The following is a 20,939-nucleotide window of genomic DNA, read 5'->3' on the forward strand; positions in this document are numbered from 1 at the left end:
ACCTATTTTCTGTTCAAAGTGAATTTCTTGAGTCTACCTGCAGGTGAATTCTTTTAAAATAAATTCATAAGTTAAAAGAAAATAAAAAAAGGAATACTTTAGATTTTTTAAATTATATTTTAATCAAAGAAAAGAAATCTTACAAGATTCAAGAGAATACAGTGAACAATGTGTCTATATTCCCTGAACACATAATGGTTATGATGAAATGGTCTTCTCTTCCACTGCTGGGAATAATTTGTATAACCATTTACTGAGTCTGGAAGGAAACTGCCACTCCTCCCCTCTCCCCCCACCATGCCTACCTCTTTCCTAAATGTGGATCATTTGAGTAAATGAGATGGCAGCATCAATAAGAAGGGCTAAATGAAAATTTGTCTTCGGCCGGGCACGATGGCTCACGCCTGGGAGGCTGAGGCAGGCGGATCACAAGGTCAGGAGTTCGAGACCAGCCTGACCAACATGATGAAACCCTGTCTGTACTAAAAACACAAAAATTAGCCGGGCATGGTGGTGCGCGCCTGTAATCCCAGCTACTCAGGAGGCTGAGGCAGGAGAATTGCTTGAACCCGGGAGGTGGAGGTTGCAGTGAGCCAAGATCGCACCCCTGCACTCCAGCCTGGGCAACAGAGTGAGACTCCATCTCAAAAAAATAAAAAAAAAAATGTCTTCACAAAAAGCTCTTCATATGCATATGCAGATAAACATAGCCAATGTGGACATTTTACGGATCTTAAAATGTAAAAGGGAAACTTTGGTACAGCTGGACGAAAAGGAAGGAATGAAACAGCAGCCATGGCTCCACATACATGGCAACTGAAGATGCAGAGCCCAGCTGGGAGGTGGGAAAGCTCAAGTTACTTGGTGGGGTGGGAATACCCGCTACAGACCTGCTGGTAAGCAAGGTAAGGCTGAAAGTGAAACGAGTGGCCAACAGGTTTAAGAGAGAAACGACAAGAACAACAACAAAACAAATATACTATGACAAACCATATCAAACACTGAATCAGGGCTAGCCAAAAATACCTGTATTTAGCTATTTACATCAGCTTAAATGGAGACCTATTTAACTCAAACCCTATCTTTTACCTCTTCTTTTTAAAATTCTTTTGGATTTCTGCTCTCAGTGTTTTAGTAAATAAATAAATTAATAAAATCAATGTTTTCAGACAGGAAATTTTCCAAGATAATATCGAAAAGCTTCTATGAGCTGCTATGATGATAATCTCAAAAGTAAGAATACACTGAGAGGCAGAGAAGAAAAAGCAAGAGAATTAGGAACCTGTAGCCACCCTCCCCCATATTTTAAATGGTAAATTTAAAGTATCTCATAAAGACTATTTGTCTTATGAGAAAGAGAAAGAGCAACTTGCCTTGCAAAATTTTGCCACTACACTTATTTTATTTTACATGCAGGAAAAAGAAGTCTGCTGTTCAAGTTTTTACCATGTTCAAGTGTTTAATTATTATTTTGGATCTCTAATATGTATTACAGTGTTTGGCACATAGTAAGCATACTACACTGGAGTACAAACATTACTAAAGCAACAAAAGCACCATTTCAACGCAAATCTAGTCTTTTTAATGTACAGAGTCAAAGACTAAAACCTCAAAATGAAATTCGGATATGACCTAATACACAGATCCTGGAAACATGTTTTTATATCAGTAAAAAATAAAATCTTAAGTGAAAAAATCACCCACAAACTTAGGAAAAACACACAGAGAAAAGTCAATGTATTCAAGTGAAAGTGTGGGGGAAGGACAATTTGGAAGAAAGTTAAAGGGAGAAACTAATATGTGAGATGTTATCTTACACTGGTGTTTACTTATACACATTCACCTCTCCTTTTGCTTTAATCGTTCTTTGTTAGTCAAGTTCTCTCGCAAGTTGAATTTGGCCCAAATCATACATTTTCTTCTTAGATTTATTGCTAGCACTAAAATACTATTTATGCCGTTTTTTCCTGTTCCCTAATTTTTTATGTTACTTTTTATACATAGCATTTTTGTTACTGTCCTCAACTCCTCCACGTTCTGACAGATTGACACAGACAGAAAATGACTTTTCCAGCTTTATTGCCATATAATTGGCAAATAAAATTATACATCTTTGAGGTATACAACATGGTGTTTTTAAAATTTATTTTAATTGAAAAATGACAAATTGTATATACATATGATATGTGTGAAGTTTTGATATATGTATACATTGTAGAAATATTAAATCAAGCTAAGTCACATATTCATCATATCATACATATACTTATTTTTGTGATGAGAACATCTAAAGTTCGTTCTCTTAGCAATTTTCAAGTATACTACAGATTATTATTAATAATAATCACCATATTATATCTCCAGATACTTACTCCTCCTAAAACTTTTTTTTTTTTTTTTTTTGAGACAGGGTCTCACTGCCACCCAGGCTGGAGTACAGTGGCACAATGATAGCTCACTGTAACCTCAAATTCCTGAACTCAAGTGATCCTCCCACATCAGCCCCCCAGGTAGCTAGGACTACAGGCATGCACCACCATACCTGGATAATATTTTTTTAGAATCGGGGTCTCACTATGTTGCCCAGTCTGGTATAAAATGCCTGCCCTCAAGTGAACCTCCCTCGGCATCCAAAAGTGCTGGGATTATAGTCACGAGCCATTGTGACCAGCCTAAACTAAAACTTTGTACCCTTTAACCAGCATCTACCCATTCCCTGACATCCCTCCCCACCCAGCCCCTGGTAACCACCATTCTATTATCTGATTCTAGGAGTTTGATTGCTTTTTCAGATTCCACGTATAAGTGAGATAATGCAGTACTTGTCCTCCAGGACCTTCCATGTTATTGCAAATGACAGGATTTTCTTTTTTAAGGCTGCATAGTATTCCACTGTGTATATATACCACAGTTTCTTCCATCCATAGATACAACACTTAGGTCAATCCCATTCATCCAGAGATAAATATCTAGCTTGATTCCATATTTTGGCTCTTGTGAATAGTGCTGCAATGAACACAGGAGTGTAGATATCTCTTAAACATACTGATTTCATTTCCTTTGGATATAAACCCAGAAGTGGAAATTGCTGAATGATATGGTAGTGCTATTTTCAATTTTTTGAGATGCTTCCACACTGTTTACCATAATGACATTCCCACCAAAGAGTATAGAAGCTCTCTTTCTTCCACATCCTGGCCAACACTTGTTATCCCTTTGGGGTGTGTGTGTGTGTGTATGTGTGTGTCAGCAAAAGCCATTCTAACAAGTGTGAGGTGATATTTCATTTTAGTTTTGATTTGCCTTTCCCTGATGATTAGTGATGTCTAGAATTTTTCATACACCTGTTATTTGTATATCTTCTTTGGAAAAGTGTCTACTCAAGTCCTGGGCCCATTTTTTAAACATCAGATTATTTGTGTTTTTGCTATAAAGTTGTTTTAATTCCTTATATATTTAGGATATTAGTCCTTTATCAGATAAATGGTTTGCAAATATTTTCTCCCATTCTGTAGTTTGCCTCTTCACTCTGTTGATTGTAAATCTTTGCCACTTTGTATATCCAGAATGGTATTTTCCAGGTAAACTTTCAGGATTTTTATAGTTTTCAGTTTTACATTTAAGTCTTTAATCCATATTGACTTTGTTTGCTTATGGTGTAGGGAAGGGGTCCAGTTTCAATCTTCTGTATATGGCTAGCCAGTTATCCCAGCACCATTGAATAAGGGAGTCATTTCCCCATTGCTTGTTTGTGTTGACTTTGCTGAAGATCACATGGTTGAAGGTACGCAGTCTTATTTCTGGGTTTTCTATTCTGTTCCATTAATCTATGTGTCTGTTTTGTAACAGTACCATGCTGTTTTGGTTACAGTGGCTTATAATATAGTTTGAAGTCAGGTAATGTGATGCCGCCAGCTTGTTCTTTTTGCTTATGATTGTCTTGGCTATTCAATCTCTTTTTTGGTTCTATATGAATTGTAAAACAGTTTTTTCTAATTCTGTGAAGAATGTCATTGGTGGTTTGATAGGAATAGTATTGAATTTGTAAATTGTTTGGGGCAGTATGGCCATTTTAACAATATTGATTCTTCCTATCCATGAGCAAGAAATGTTTTTTCATTTATTTGTGTCATCTCTGATTTCATTGAGCAATGTTTTTTATCCCATTGTAGAAATCTTGCACCTCTCTGGGTAGGTGTATTCCTAGGTATATTATTCTTTTTATGGCCAATGTGAATGGAACTGCATTCTTGATTTGGTTCTCAGCTTGGATGTTGCTGGTGTGTAAGAATGCCAGTGATTTTTGTACATTGATTTTGTATCCTGAAAAAATGTAGTTTTTTTTATCAGATGAAGTTGTTTATCAGATCAAGGAGTTTGGGGCAAAAACTATAGGGTTTTCTAGGCATAGAATCATATCATCTGCAAACAGGGATATTTGACTTCCTCTCTTCCTATTTGGATACCTTTTCTTTCTTTCTCCTGCCTGATTTCTCTGGCCAGGTTTTCCACTACTATGTTAAATAGGAGTGGTGAAAGAGGGCATCTTTGCCTTGCTGAGGTTTTCAAAGGTATGTCTCCAGCTCTTGCCCACTCAGTATTATGTTGGCTGTGGGTTTCTCACAGATGGCTCTTATTATTTTGAAGTATGTTCCTTTAATGCCTACATCGTTGAGGGTTTTTAACATGAAGAGATGTTGGATTTTATCAAAAGCCTTTTCTGCAGCTATTGAGATGATCCTGTGGGTTTTGTCTTTAATTCTGTATATGTGATGAATCACATTTATTGATTTGCAAATGTTGAGTCAACCTTGCATCCCAGGGATAAAGTGTACTTGATTGTGGTGAATTAGCTTTTTGATGTGCTGCTGAATTTGGTTTCCTAGTATTTTGTTGAAGATTTTTGTATCAATGTTTATCAAGGATATTGGCCTGAAGCTTACTTTTTTTGTCGTGTCTCTGCAAGGTTTTGGTATCAGTATGATGCTAACCTCACAGGATGAGTTAAGGAGGAGTCCCTCCTCCTCAATTTTTTGGAATAGTTTCAGTAGGAATAGTAGCAGCTCTTCTTTACACATCTGCTAGAATTAGGCTGTGGATCCCTCTGGTCCTGGGGTTTTTTTGGTTGGTAGGCTTTTTATTACTGATTTAATTATGGAACTCATTATTGGTCTGTTCAGGGATTCAGTTACTTCCTGGTACAGTATTGGGAAGTATTCTTGTATGGTTTTTTTCCATCTCAATTTCCTTCAGTTCAGTTCTAATTTTGGTTATTTCTTATCTTCTGCTAGCTTTGGAGTTGGTTTGCTTGTTTCTCTGGTTGCTCTAGTTGTACTATTAGGTGGTTAACTTGAGATCTCTCTAACTTTCTGATATGAGTGCTGAGCACTATGAACTTCACTCTTAACACTGCCTTTGCTATATCCCGGAGATTCTGGTACATTTTATCTTTAATCTCATTAAAGAATTACTCGATTTCTGCCTAAATTGCATTATTTACCCAAAAGTCATTCAGGATCAGGTTGTTTAATTTCCATGTAATTATATGGTTTTGAGCGATTTTCTTAGTATTAATTTCTATTTTTAATGCACTGTGGTCCAAGAGTGTAGCTGGTATAATTTTGCTTTTTTTATTTGCTGAGGATTGTTTTGTGTCCAATTGTGTGCTTAGTTTTAAAGTATGTGCCATGTGCAGATGAGAAGAATATATATTCTGTTGTTTTGGGTGGAGTGTTATGTAGATGTCTATACATGCATTTGGTCAAGTGTCAAATTTGAGTTCTGAATATCTTTGTTAGTTTTCTCCCTTGATGATCTGACATTTGACTAATACTGTCAGTGGGGTATTGAAGTCTCCCATCATCATTCTGTGGTTGTCTAAGTCTTTTCATAGGTCTCTAAGAACTTTCTTTATGAGTATGGGTGCTCCTGTGTTGCGTGCATATATATTTAGGATAATTAGGTTTTTTTGTTGAATTGAGCAGTTTACCATTATGTAATGTCCTTCTTGTCTTTTTTGATATTTGTTGATTTAAAGGTTGTTTTGTCGGAAATTAGAATAGCAACCCCTGCTTTTTTCTGTTTTCCATTTGCTTGGTATATTTCTCTCCACCTCTTTACTGTGAGCCTATGGGTGTCACTGCCTATGAGATGTCTCTCTCAAAGACAGCATACCATTGGGTCTTGCCTCTTTATCCAACTTGCCACTCTGTGCCTTTTAATTAGGGCATTTTGCCCATTTACATTCAAGGTTAGTATTGATATGTGCTTATTTGATCCTGTCATCATGTTGTTAGCTGGTTATTATGCAGACTTGTTTGTGTGATTGCTTTATTGTGTCAGTGGCCTGTGTACTTAAGTGTGTTCTTGTAGTGGCTGCTAACGGTCTATCCTTCCCATGTTTAGAACTCTCTTCAGAACCTCTTATAAGGTAGGTCTGGTGGTAATGAAATCCCTTAGCATTTGCTTGTCTGAAAAGGATCTTATTTCTCCTTTGCTTATAAAGCTTAGTTTGGTGGGACATAAAACTCTTGGCTGAAAATTCTTTTCCTTAAGAATGCTGAATATAGGCCCCCAATGTCTTCTGATTTGTACGGTTTCTTCTGAAAGGTCTGCTGTTATCCTGATGGGCTTCACTTTGTAGGTGACGTGCCCCTTCTCTCTAGCTGTCTTTAATATTTTTTCTTTTATTTCAACTTTGGAGAATCTGATAACTATGTGTCTTGGGGATGGTCTTCTTGTGTAGTACTTTGCAAAGGTTCTCTGCATTTCCTGAATTTAAATGTTGGTCTCTCTAGCAAGGTTGGGGAAATTTTTATGAATTATAACCTGAAGTATATTTTCCAAGCTACTTGCTTTCTTTCCCTTTCAGGGACACCAATAAGTCATAGATTTGGTCTCTTCACATAATCCCATATTTCTCTGAAGTTGTTTTTACTTTTTTTTCTTTATTTTTGTCTGACTGAGTTATTTCAGATAGCTGTTCTTCAAGTTCTGATATTCTTTCCTCAGCCTGGTTGATTCTACTGTTAACACTTGTGACTGTATTCTGAAATTCGTGAAGTGCGTTGTCCAGCTCTATCAGGTAAGTTTGGTTCTTTGTTAAAATGGCATTTTCATATTTCATATCCTATATTATTTTATTGTATTCCTTATAATCCTTGGATTGGGTTTCAACATTCCCCTGAATCTCAATCATCTTTGTTCCTATTCATAGTCTAAATTCTACTTCTGCCATTTCAGCCTGGTTAAGAACCACTTCTGGGGAACTAGTGTGAGTGTCTGTAGGTAAGAAGACACTCTGGCTTTTTGAGTTGCCAGAGTTCTTGCTCTGGTTCTTTCTCATCTGTGTGGGCTCATGTCCCTTCAACCTTTGAAGTTGCTGTCCTTTGGATGGTGGGGTTGTTTTGTTTTGTTTTATGCTTTTATCTCCATTGATGTCCTTGGGGGTTTGTGGCATAAGGTGGGGTCCATCGATTCGCTTCATTTCTAGTAGATTTTGAGGAGCCAAGGCTCAGCTCAATACTCCCACACTGTACACTCTAAGGGGCTGGTATCGGGTCACTGGCTTTGTTCTCTGGTCCCTCAAAGTTGGGAACCTGCTGTGTTAAATGGGCCAAAGTGTTCCTGGTCCAATGGCCACATCACTACAATGAGTGGTGCCAGCCAAAGCGCTTCATCAGGCAGTGGCAATGTGATTCATGCTTGTTTGCATGTGCCAGCAGCAATGGTAGTACACCAGGGTTCACCCTTGTCAGCTGGGGTGGGACGCTGGCAGACCAGCAACTGCCAGCCTCTATATGCACATTCACAGTGGCAGCAGTGGCACCATGGAGGGGAGGGGTCACTGGCATCTGTGTGTGCATTCACACTGGTGGCAGTGTTGGCATAGCAGTGGGTTTCTGGCTGGGGTGGGGTTGGCAAACTCCTTGTGCATGTTCACAGTGGTGGCAATGGTGGTGGGAGGCAGGGCCACTGGCCTCCCTGAGTGCTTTCACACCAGAAATGGCAGCACTGCAACACAGCAGCAGGTGGGGGACGGGTACACTAATGCTGGCAGCAATGGCGCAGTGGGATGCACGCACATCACCGCACCAGCATGGAAGGGCAAGGTTGACCCATGCACACATGTGCCAATATGGCAACAGGGGGATGGCCATGGGTGAGTGCTTGCTGGTAAAGAAGCATGGGGGAGGCTGCAGTAGAGGGAGAATGTGAGTGGGCCGGAACATGTCAGTGGGGGCCATTCTGCTGGAGCTCTCTGACAATCTGGCACAGTTTGCCAGCACAGGAGCTATGATGAGGGCCCTAGGGAGGCATCCTGGTTGAGCATCTGAGACTGCACTGTAAGCAGGCAAAGCCAGGCTATGGCCCCAGGAGAGGCCAGCAGATGGGAGAGTTCAGGTAAGACTGGCCTCATCTGCTCTGTTCAGGTTCAACAATTCTTTTAAGGCTAGAGTCTCCCAGAGGAACATGGCCAGCCTGAGGGAATAGGCATCCCCGGCCATGTTCCCCTGCAGACATTCCCACATCAAAACTCTCTGGCCTCTGTACAGGCTGGAGTCCTGCCCCAACCATCTCTCTAAGCAACTCTCTCTGCCAGCTAAAGTGTGGGGGTCATGGGGTCTTCTGATGCCAGGATTCCAGAAGTCCAAAGCAAGAGCAGCTTGCTCCTTGCCTGCTCAACTCACCCATTCCCCAGGAGACATTACGAGCCAGGAAGAAGACCCAGTGCGTGGCAGCCCCATGCAGGGTTCCCAGCTTCCTCCCCTTTCAGCCCAGTGTCTCTGTCCTCCCTCTGTCCACTCTCAATAACTTCCCTCTGAAGATCGACTTGGAATGCGCCAGTCTTCCCAATGTCCTAGCCCCTTGGTGGCAGATATTCTTTCTAGATGCATCTAGTCAGCCATCATTTCCCACATTTATTGATTTACCTATCTTGAGCAATCCTTGCATCCCAACAATAAACCCACTTGGTCATGGTGCCTGATCGCTTAATGTGCTGTTGAATTTGGTTTGCTAGTATTTTGTCAAGGACACTGTCTTTGGAAACAGATTTTAATTACACTAATGACGCCACAAATAGTTCACAATTTTTTTTAATCTACATCCCTCTAATATTTAGCAAGCTAAAAATTAATATCTCTGCCCTGTTAAAATAATAGCTTGGCATATGTTTACTTCTCCCTCTCCTAGTCATTTTGGTTTTCTTTTATATAATCTTGAGATGCTGAGGCAGATAGTGGTTTTAAATTGTTTTAACTTTACACATCTTCTTTTTCAAGATTCTCTTCTGACATTTCCATTGTTTATATTGCGTACACAATATTTAAATTCATCTCTATTTTAATTTTGGCATTCACCAGTACTTTTTCATTCTTGAGTATTTTTTTTTGTTTGATTTGATCTTTTGCTTATCCTTAGGTTGATTAAAGTCCATCATCCAGTAATTTTATTTTTCAAAAAAAATATCCTAGTGATATATCTTCTGAGGCTTTGCACATTCAAAAATGTCATTCTGTTGCCTTTACACATGAAGGAAATTGTAGGTTTAAGATTCTTAGGTCACAACATTTTGGCCTAAAACACAGCATATGTTAAGTTTTTCTATTGTTTTATGACATTTAGGTTTGCAAATAAGAAGACTAAAGTCATCTAAACTTTGCTTTCCCCTCCCCCTGGGGTCTGGACATTTATAAAAATGATTCTCTTTGTACTGTCATTCAACCATTTTTTAATCTTGTATTGATTTTTAGCTGATAAAGAGTGAAATCTTTAAAATTACATACACAGACCTTCTGAAAAGTTTTCTCATATCTTTAGTTATTTTTGTGTTACTTTATTCTGAGCCTTCATTCAGAAATATCAGTTGTTATATACTGGTTTTCTATTTTCTGCCTTAATATCACCTTCCTCAAAATTTTTGATTCTTTGTCCCTTTCTTTTGCAGTCTGAAAGGTCATTATGCCTTGCCTTCGTATCGCTGATTTAATTCTTTACAAAATCTGACCTAACCCAACCAGCTCCTATGTGATCTTAAGTCTGCTATTGTACTTTTGGTTTCCTTACGATTTCCTTATGACAATTTTCACTTCATCCCTTTCTTTCCTTATGGTATCTGTTCCTCCTTCATAGATATCATATCTTCTTGTATGATACTGGTGAATTTTTAAACATTTTCTTCTGGAGTAACACATTTTCAGGAGAAACTCCTTCCTCTGAATCTTCTGCATAATGCTGTCATTCCTTTCCTCTACAATACTTTCCCAGAGACTCCATTTTGGTTCTGTTCTTCTACTCATTCTTGAACACCGTACACCACGCAGATTTGGTGCTTGATATTCAGAACAGCATTCAGTTTGCTGCTTGACAAAAACTATAGGGGCTGTAACTGTGCTTCTATTACATGTCTCTAAGTGTAATCTCTCTCTCAGAGATATAGCTAAAACCAATTCCCAGGAGGGTTTGAACTAGGTTACACTGCTCTACTGAGTAGGCACGTTTCTCCTCAAGCCACAGCCTGCTTCACTGGTACTCTAAAATGATATGTTACACGGCCTGCTTCACTGGTACTCTAAAATGATATGTTACATGGGAAACCAACAAGGAACTGCTATCAGAGTTGCTGACAAGTCAATAGGTATTTTGCAAATTAGCACTGTGCCTCCAATGTACCATGTACCAGTAGTTTCCCCTCTATTTACTGCTGATTTTTTTTTCTGGGACTCAGAACTGCCACATAAAAGCACAGTTGAGATTTACCCCTTTAAATGGGAAGCTTCAAAAAATTAACAATTTTTGAGAAAAATCTATCTCTAAAATTACACGATGATTATGAGTCCAAGCTCATAATCAGATGGCATGGATTTATGTCCTTATTCCTTCACAAACTACATAACATTCTGTGCCTCAGCTGGCTCCTTTGAAAAACTGGGATAACAATGAGTATATCAAAGAATTGCGATAAGTTAATAAATTACTTGATGTAAAGACCTTAGAACAATATTAGGAACATAATAAATGATCAGTATATGTGAAAAATTATTATACCTTCTCAGATTGAATAACTCAAGGTTATTATGAACACCCAAAACCACAATGTGCCACAACATGGTAATTCCCTTAGTCTGTCCACCTTTTCAGAAAGTAGTACCTGAATTGCTAAGCATTTTGTCTTTTTGTAACTGCTTTTTATCATTAATTATTGAATCTTCACCTCTGACAAGTTTTTAGCTGCCATTTCTTGACACTGGTCAGTGTGCTAGCACAAGCACCTTGATCTAATTTATTGCTTCTAAAATTATTAGAATGAAATTATCTGGGTGGGAAAACAAGGGACTCCCCTCTGAGGTAAACATCAATGTGTCAATGACCATACTTTTGAGCTGGGGGTTTCTTAAGGTAGAAGCTGTTTCTCATTTTTGTATCCCTAGGACCCAGGATAATATCTAGCCCATACTCCAATAGTCAATAAGTATTGTTTTAAATTTGTTTTTTCATAATTGAATATATCTGTATTGTTTAAGAGCCTTTTTGGATTGCATTTTTAGATTTTACCTATGTTCCAGATAGTTGTGGGTGACATAAGTAAACACCAGAGAAGTGAGAGATCATTGCATACAGATCTTGGCAAAAGAGAACAGATCAATACTTTTGGTGGGTTAAAAAAAAATCCTTGTTTGGGCTGGGCGCGGTCGCTCATGCCTGCAATCCCAGCACTTTGGGAGGCTGAGGCAGGCAGATCATGAGATCAGGAGATTGATACCATCCTGGCTAACATGGTGAAACCCCCATCTCTACGAAAAATAGAAAAATTAGCCAGGCATGGTGGCACATGCCTGTGATCCCAGCTACTTGAGAGGCTGAGGCAGGAGAATCACTTGAACCCGAGAGGCAGAGATTGCAGTGAGCTGAGATTGTGCCACTGCACTTCAGCCTGGGCAACAGAGCAAGACTCCATCTCAAAAAAAAAAAAAAAAATCCTTGTTTGTACATAAAAGACAATTAAAGAACAAACAACCTAGAAAGAGATAATGCTATTTCCAACCCTTCCTTTTTAGTGTACAAATGGTAGTAAGCAATAAATGATTTGCTTGTAATCCTTTCCCCACTTTAAATTGTTAATACCAGAAAAGTATTTAAAAGTGATAGGTAATGACAACACAAACCAGATAGTCAAGGATACATAATACACTCTCAAACATGAGAATTTTCTATAAATAATTGATTTAAGTAGCCATAAGCACATTTATTGAATAGTCACTGAATATATTTTTTTTGCTCCCTTGCATCCCAAGAATTTAGGTAATCACAAAAGGAATATTGTGTAAATAAGAAAGAGATTGTGCTATATATCAGAAACTAGATATACTGTGGCAGACAGCATAGTATAGTAAAGTGCACAGAGGAGGTACTGACCCAAACACTGGCTAGCTGAATAACTCCGCAATGCCTCTTAACTGCTATGACCTCTGCTTCCCAATATGAAAAATACGGGGGATAGGTTACATAACTTCTCTAAATCTTTTCACTGTACAATTTCATGTTTTAAAACATCACTAAAGGCACAAGTACTCTTAAAAATCATGTCAGTGGTAGTTCAAAAATACTATCCAATATGTTAAATATAAAGCTGCAACTATTTTAAACACGATTTTAAAAAGCATACATGATTGCTAGGCATTGGAATAACTATATTTTAAGGATTGTGAACTCCATTAGACTTCGTATCTCATTTGTTAAACAGTTCCATCAGAATGACTTTAAGTAGATATTTCAATTCGGTACATTTTAGAACATAGGTGCTTAACATATGTCTGGCATGTTTCTCTAGGTAAACAGCACCATCTTTTACTCTCTGGAACTGTTTGGAAAACAAGCAATATGTTATTGGTCGGGGGCAGGTGTTTCCTTGCTAGTCAAATCATTTAGTCTAACCATTTCCTGATTTAACAGATGAGGACACAATTCATCAACAATGACATTTCGGTTTACTACTTATTATTTGTTTGATGTTCAAAGATCTTAAGAGCAGACAATAGCCACTAGAGATCAATAAAGACCATTACATAATATGCGTGTGCTTAAATTAGGGACAGCATCTGATGCTGTTTCTTTTACCTCAAAGACAAGTTAGAATCCTATGCTCCTGTCCTGCTGCTGTCTCATAGGCAGGATAAAATAATGTCATTCAGATGGCATTTCCTCCCCCTGAAGAGATCCTTAGAATTAAGCTTTATATCAAAAGTTATTGAATGTGCACACCTGTAACACTAACAACAACAAAAAAAGCCCTATACATCCCATTTAGCTCTACAGTTACATAGTCCAGAGCTACAGAAGATTTATGTCAGGTCTTCAAGCTATCAAAAAGGATATTCCCTGAGAGGAATATAAGACATCAAAACTTCAAGGCTTGAGATCACAGCAGGTTTAATAAAGAAAGAAAAACAGATGTCAATATAAAAGGGGGAGATTATGAAGTTAATTGTAAAATAAAAAGTGGCATGCTGAACAACATTTTCTTCCAATGTAAATAATGTTAGGAACATATGCAATATGAACAACGATGGCTATTTTTCTTTTAAAGATTGTTATTATTTTAAACAATTCTTATTTACATGAAAACAACTAATACACATTAACAAGTAATGTTATTTAAAAGCTAGGCCAATTGATACCGCATGGAAAGGGAATCACTGTAATTATGATACCTAATAAAAAGGATTTAGGTCTGCTCCTTGAAGTGAAATAGAACAGGAATGGTCGGCAGGCTACTGGATACAGATGAACTGAGCTCCAATATTCCCTTTCTAGTGTACATTCACCAAGGAGGGAGACTGATAGCAGAAACCTTAGTTTACTTTGAGGCTAAATACCCAAGAAAAGATAATGGTAGAGGAAAGATTTCCTTTCTAGGTCTATCTCTATGTGTGTAACAGTCCTCAGCAGGATGTAATGAAGTTTGGGATAGGAATACCTTACTTTACAAATAGCCAGTGCATCCCTTTCTCCTCACTACAGCCCGTCTGTCTCACAGGTACATACGTACCAGGATATCAGGAAGAGGGCTTACCAGACTGCAACAGAGCAGGAAGCCAGGAAGCTCTTCCTTAATGGATGGACAGCCAGTGATCTGCCCAAAGAATGAACAGTGGACAAACAAGTGCACCTAAAGCATACTGATGCCTTATACAGGAATCAAGGATTATGAAAAAGTATGTCCATTTCATATGAAATATACTTAACATTTTGTATTGAGCTGCATTAAAACTGCAACAATAAGGAAATTTATTATGATTTTAAAGAGCACACATGCAGGTCAATACATGTTGCTAGAAACACTTTTCCAAATGACAGAAACAGATTTCTTCCTATACACTAAGCTCATGAAGGGCAGAATCTATGTCTAATTCATCCTCAACCCCACCCCACTACCTAATATAATACCTTCCCCAATATAACCACTTAATGGGTATCTGCTGAGTGACTATATGGATAAACAAGATGGTGGTATTACAAAGTGTTTTTTAACATTTTGTGATAGAAACCATATTTAATTTTAACTTGTATGTATTCTAAATAGTTTAAAGGTTAACTTTTTTCATTTTCTATTATTTTTGTATTTTACAAGTAGATTGATTTGATAAATGTTAAAACAGCAGATAGTGACAAAAGCAGCAACAAAACCTTTGCCATTTAACTACTCTTTTATTTTCTATATCTTATAGCAAAAAATAATTTAGAAACTTAAGTTTCATAGTCAGAAATCTATAGAACTCTGTTTTTCCTGAGATGGTGGACCAGAGGCCTTTCCAACATGCCTCATCTACTCGGAAGAATTTTGTCCAAGAAGGAAATGAAAAATCAACAGAAAGTGAAAGAAAACTTCAGATACTGGGGAAGAGAAGGTGAGCAGGGAGACAGTGGCTAGGTCTGGTTGAGAACTGAGTGAAGCTCCAATATAGGAGAGGGGAAGAGAATGTCCCTCTGCAATCTACCTGTCTACTGAGGAACGGTGCAACCTAGGCCATGGGAACATCCCATCCCTCCCAAGCCCTGGATATAAGTAGGAGAGAGGCCAAGAGCGTGTGAAAAGGAATGATATCAGAAAGTACCCCAGGCACTGTCCCAGACCTGGGACCCAACAGGACAATGCCATTCTTGATTCTAACTCATATCAAGCTGCGCGGGTCCCTGAAACCTAGCCGTGGCGGCAGCACCAGCATTAGTCTTGGGCCAGGATTTGGAGTGCTGGATCTGGAGCAGGGGAAGAGCCCCTACAGCCAGAACTTAGAGGTAAGTGTGGTGTGCAATCCAGCTGTGGGTGCTAGAATTGGGATACCCCTCCTTCATAGACCGAACTAGGAGGAGAGTTGCTGAAGAGGCATGGTTTTGCCTGGGTAGCGGGTTTTGTGGTCACAGGCAGCTTTGAAAAATAAAGTAAAACAACTGCACGTAACATTTCTGAGTGTTCCAACTGGCTGCCTTGCTTGGAATAGGGGTGTGAGCCCCCTCAGGTCTGAAGAGTGAGAGGTGGGTCCCCCTCCTGATCACCTGGAGTAGGCATGTGGGACACCCATCACTTGTCATGCAGAGAAATTGGTGCAGCAGCAGTGGTTGCTCTGTTTCTTGCCCAGCCTTATCTCCAGCCACCTGCTGACTACCTCTAGACCCCTGTCAGGGCTGGTGCTTGTGCCCACTGCTGGGAGATGTGAATGCAGACTTGCTCAGTCCAGCTCTGCCCAGATTTGGCCTCCACTGAGACTGAGCACAGGACCCAGTCCACTGAATATTCCATGGCCCAGCCATTGTCTGGGCAATGAAGTACTTCTCATGGTTAACAAAGATGAAGCATAAACTTTATTCCTACAAGAGCAACTGGCTTTTTTACCTGCAAGTGCCACCTACTGGTCTGGAGGTTGACCTGCAAACCCCACAATAAATCTGCTGACACAAATGCACAGTGCTTGGGAATGACATAAGATTCCCATGCCCTTTGCTACCACAACCATCAATGCCACTGTGGCTTCTCAGGAGGCTGTGAGCCTGCTTACCTTCTAGGTACACCACTACTACAACCAGGATTTGAAACAGCCACCACACTAAGTCTATTTATTACCAAGGAAATCATATAAAGCCTTAACATTCAACATACCCAGAAGTAAACAGCTCTACTCAACATACTTCATAGTTATATCCACAAGAAAAAAAGTTGAATTTCAATGAATTTTCAAGAAGTTTGAATTTCAATGAAATTCAAAAATAAGAAGTTACTATTTCTCCAGATGTGAATAAATCACCATAATAATACCAGAAGTATGAAAAAGCAGGGTAGCATAGCACCCACAAAGGAACACAGTAATTTTCTAGCAATGGATCTTACCAAAATAACATTTTTGAAATGCTAGATAAAGGCTGGGCACAGTGGCTCATGCCTGTAATCCCAGCACTTTGGGAGGCCGAGGTGGATGGATTACAAGGTCAGGAGATCGAGACCACCCTAGCTAACATGGTGAAACCCCGTCTGTACTAAAAATACAAAAAAAATTAGCCAGGCATGGTGGCGGGCACCTGTAGTCCCAGCTACTTGGGAGGCTGAGGCAGGAGAAGGGTGTGAACCTGGGAGGCAGAGCTTGCAGTGAGCTGAGATCGTGCCACTGCACTCCAGTGTGTGCAACAGAACGAGACACCACCTCAAGGAAAAAAAAAAAAAAACAAATGCCAGATAAAGAAGTAAAAATACTGATTTTAAAGAGATTCAGTGAGATAAAAGATATTCTGAAAACCAACACAGACATCACAAAATCAATTCAGGTTATAAATTTTAAAAACTTGCCAATGAGACAGATATCTTAGAAAAAAACAATTTCTGGAAATGAATAATTAAGAAATTACAAAATACAGTTCAAAGCTTCAACAATTGACTGGACCAAGCAGAAAATAAAATTCTCAGAAATTGAAGACAAGACCTTTGAATTAATCCTGTTAAACAAAAATAAACTAAAAATAAATTTTAAAAAGATGAACAAAGCCTTTGAGAAGTATGGGACTACATAAAGCAACTGAAGTTACAAATGATTGCCATTCCTGAAAGAGAAGAAAAAGCAAAAAGTTTAGAAAACCTATTTAAGGAAATAATTGGCAAAAACTTCTGTCGTCTAGCAAGAGATTTAAACATCCACATACAAGAAGTGCAACAAACACTAGAAAAAGATATTGCAAGATGCAATTTACCATGAGAAATAGTCATCAGATGTTGTCTAAAGTCAACATGAAGAAAAAAATCCTAAACTCAGCAAGACAAAAACATCTAGTCACCTATAAAGAAAAAAAAATCAGACGAACATCAGACTTCTCAGCAGAAACCTTTTCCAAACCAGAAGAGATTGGGATCCTATCTTCAGAGTGCTTAAAAAGAAACTGTCAACCACAAATTTTACATCCTGACATAACAAGCTTCAGAAACGAAAGAAATACAAAGTATTTCCCAGACAAGCAAATACTGAGGGAATTTGTCACTATTAGGCTGGTTCTATAATAAATGCTCAAAGGAGTTCTAAACATGTAAATGAAAGGTCAGTATTCACCATCATAAAAACACATTTAAGTATAAAACTCACAGGTCTTACAAAGCAATTGCACAAAGGAGGAAGAGAAAGAAATTAAATAGCAACATGACAAAACTCCAACAACTCACAAAGAGAAAAAAGAAACAAATAATTTAGAAAACAACTAGACAACATTATAACAAGAAAAAACTCACATATGAATATTAGCCTTGAATACAAATCGAATGAATGCTCTACTTAAAAGGTAAAGATTGACAAAATTGATTTTTAAAAGCATGAACAAAAAAAGTAAAGACCAATATCCCTGATGAACACATATGCAAAAATCTTTAATAAAATACTAAGAAATCAAGTCCAACAGCACATCAAAAACATAATACACCATGATCAAGTGGGTTTTATTCCAGGGAGGCAAGGATGATTCAGTATATGCAAATCAATAAATGTGATTCATCACATAAACTGAATTAATGGCAAAAACCATATGACCTTCTCAACAAATGCAGAAAAAGCGTTTGATAAAACTGACCACACCCTAATGATAAAAGTCTTCAACAAATTAGGCATAGAAGGAATACACTTCAAAATATTAAAGGATCTGTATGGCAAACCCACAGACAACACCACGCTAAACAGGGATAAGCTGAAAGCAATCCCAATAAGAACTGGAATAAGACAAGGATGCTCACTTTCACCATGCCTATTCAACATAGAACTAGAAGTCTTAGCCAGAGCAACCAAGCAAGAAAAAGAAATAAAAGCCATCCAAATAGAAAAAGAGGAAGTCAAATTATCTGTTATTGATAATATGATCTTATACCTAAAAAAACCCTAATAATTTCTCCCCCCAAAAAACCTCTTAAATATTATAACTGAATTCAGTAAATTTTAGGATACAAAATCAATGTATAAAAATCAGTAGCATTTCTATGTATCAAAAACAAGCTGAGAACCAAATCAAAAAGCAATCCCATTTACAAAGTTATAAAAAAATACCTGAGAATACATTTAACCAAGGAAGTAAAAGGAAAACTACAAAACACTGATGAAAGAAGTTGTAGATGACACAGACAAATGGAAAAACATCTCATCCTCACAGATTTAAATAATAAATATTGTTAAAATTACCATACTACACAAAGCAATCTAAGATTCAATGCAATCCCTACCAAAATACCAATATCATTTTTCTCAGACTTAGAAAAAACAATCCTCAAATTCATATGGCATTAAAAAAGAGCCAGAAGACCCAAAGCAATCCAAAGCAAAAAGAACAACACTGGAAGCATAACATTATTTGACCTCAAATTATACTACAAGGTTATAGTAACTAAAACAGCATGGAACTGGCATAAAAATAGGTCAGTATAACAGAATACAGAACCCAGAAACACTACCACATAACTACAGCCAAATGATCTTTGACAAAGTCAACAAAAACATATACTGGGGGAAGGACACCCTTTTCAATAAATGGTGCTCAGCAAATTGAATTGCCATATGCAGAAGAATGAAACTGAATCCCTCTCTCACCACATATAAAAATCAACTCAAGATGGATCAAAGAATTAAATGTAGGACTTGAAACCTTACAAATACTGGAAGAAAACCTAGGGAAAACTCTTCCAGACATTGGTCTAATCAAAGAATTCATGACTAAGACCTCGAAAGCACAAGCAACAAAAACAGACAAATGGGACTTAATTTTAAAAAAGCTTGTAGACTTGCTAGCGGTGTATCAATTTTGTTGATCTTTTCAAAAAAAACCAGCTCCTGCAAGACTAATAAAGAAGAAAAGAGAGAAGAATCAAATAGATGCAATAAAAAATGAAAAAGGGGATATCACCACCGATCCCACAGAAATACAATCTACCATCAGAGATTACTACAAACACCTCTATGCAAATAAACTAGAAAATCTAGAAGAAATGGATAAATTCCTCGACAAATACACCCTCCCAAGACTAAATCAGGAAGAAGTTGAATCTCTGAATAGACCAATAACAGGTTCTGAAATTGTGGCAATAATCAATAGCTTACCAACCAAAAAGAGTCCAGGACCTGATGGATTCACAGCCGAATTCTACCAGAGGTACAAGGAGGAACTGGTACCATTCCTTCTGAAACTATTCCAATCGATAGAAAAAGAGGGAATCCTCCCTAACACATTTTATGAAGCCAGCATCGTCCTGATACCAAAGCCTGGCAGAGACATAACCAAAAAAGAGAATTTCAGACCAATATCCTTGATGAACATTGATGCAAAAATCCTCAATACTGGCAAACCGAATCCAGCAGCACATCAAAAAGCTTATCCACCATGATCAAGTGGGCTTCATCCCTGGGATGCAAGGCTGGTTCAACATACGCAAATCAATAAATGTAATCCAGCATATAAACAGAACCAAAGACAAAAACCACATGATTATCTCAATAGATGCAGAAAAGGCCTTTGACAAAATTCAACAACGCTTCATGCTAAAAACTCTCAATAAATTAGGTATTGATGGGACGTATCTCAAAATAATAAGAGCTATCTACGACAAACCCACAGCCAATATCATACTGAATGGGCAAAAACTGGAAGCATTCCCTCTGAAAACTGGCACAAGACAGGGATGCCCTCTCTCACCGCTCTTATTCAACACAGTGCTGGAAGTTCTGGCCAGAGCAATCAGGCAGGAGAAGGAAATAAAGGGTATTCAGTTAGGAAAAGAGGAAGTCAAATTGTCCCTGTTTGCAGATGACATGATTGTATATCTAGAAAACCCCATTGTCTCAGCCCAAAATCTCCTTAAGCTGATTAGCAAATTCAGCAAAGTCTCAGGATACAAAATCAATGTACAAAAATCACAAGCATTCTTGCACACCAACAACAGACAAACAGAGAGCCAAATCATGAGTGAACTCCCATTCACAATTGCTTCAAAGAGAATAAAATACCTAGGAATCCAACTTACAAGGGATGTGAAGGACCTCTTCAAGGAGAACTACAAACCACTGCTCAATGAAATAAAAGAGGATACAAACAAATGGAAGAACATTCCATGCTCATGGGTTGGAAGAATCAATATCATGAAAATGGCCATACTGCCCAAGGTAATTTATAGATTCAATGCCATCCCCATCAAGCTACCAATGACTTTCTTCACAGAATTGGAAAAAACTACTTTAAAGTTCATATGGAACCAAAAAAGAGCCCGCATCACCAAGTCAGTCCTAAGCCAAAAGAACAAAGCTGGAGGCATCACGCTACCTGACTTCAAACTATACTACAAGGCTACAGTAACCAAAACCGCATGGTACTGGTACCACAACAGAGACATAGATCAATGGAACAGAAGAGAGCCCTCAGAAATGATGCCGCAT

The 20,939-nt window shown here is 38.2% G+C and overlaps 1 protein-coding gene across 7 annotated transcripts in view; it reads right to left on the reverse strand.

Annotated features, from left to right (window-relative positions):
• The window catches only part of CEP112 (centrosomal protein 112), a 551,576-nt gene that overhangs the window by 367,970 nt on the left and 162,667 nt on the right, over positions 1-20,939 (reverse strand). The gene's annotated exons all lie outside the window — the stretch shown is intronic.

Source organism: Symphalangus syndactylus, chromosome 20, assembly GCF_028878055.3.
Source record: "Symphalangus syndactylus isolate Jambi chromosome 20, NHGRI_mSymSyn1-v2.1_pri, whole genome shotgun sequence".
In the NCBI taxonomy this organism is placed as follows: Eukaryota; Metazoa; Chordata; class Mammalia; order Primates; family Hylobatidae; genus Symphalangus; species Symphalangus syndactylus.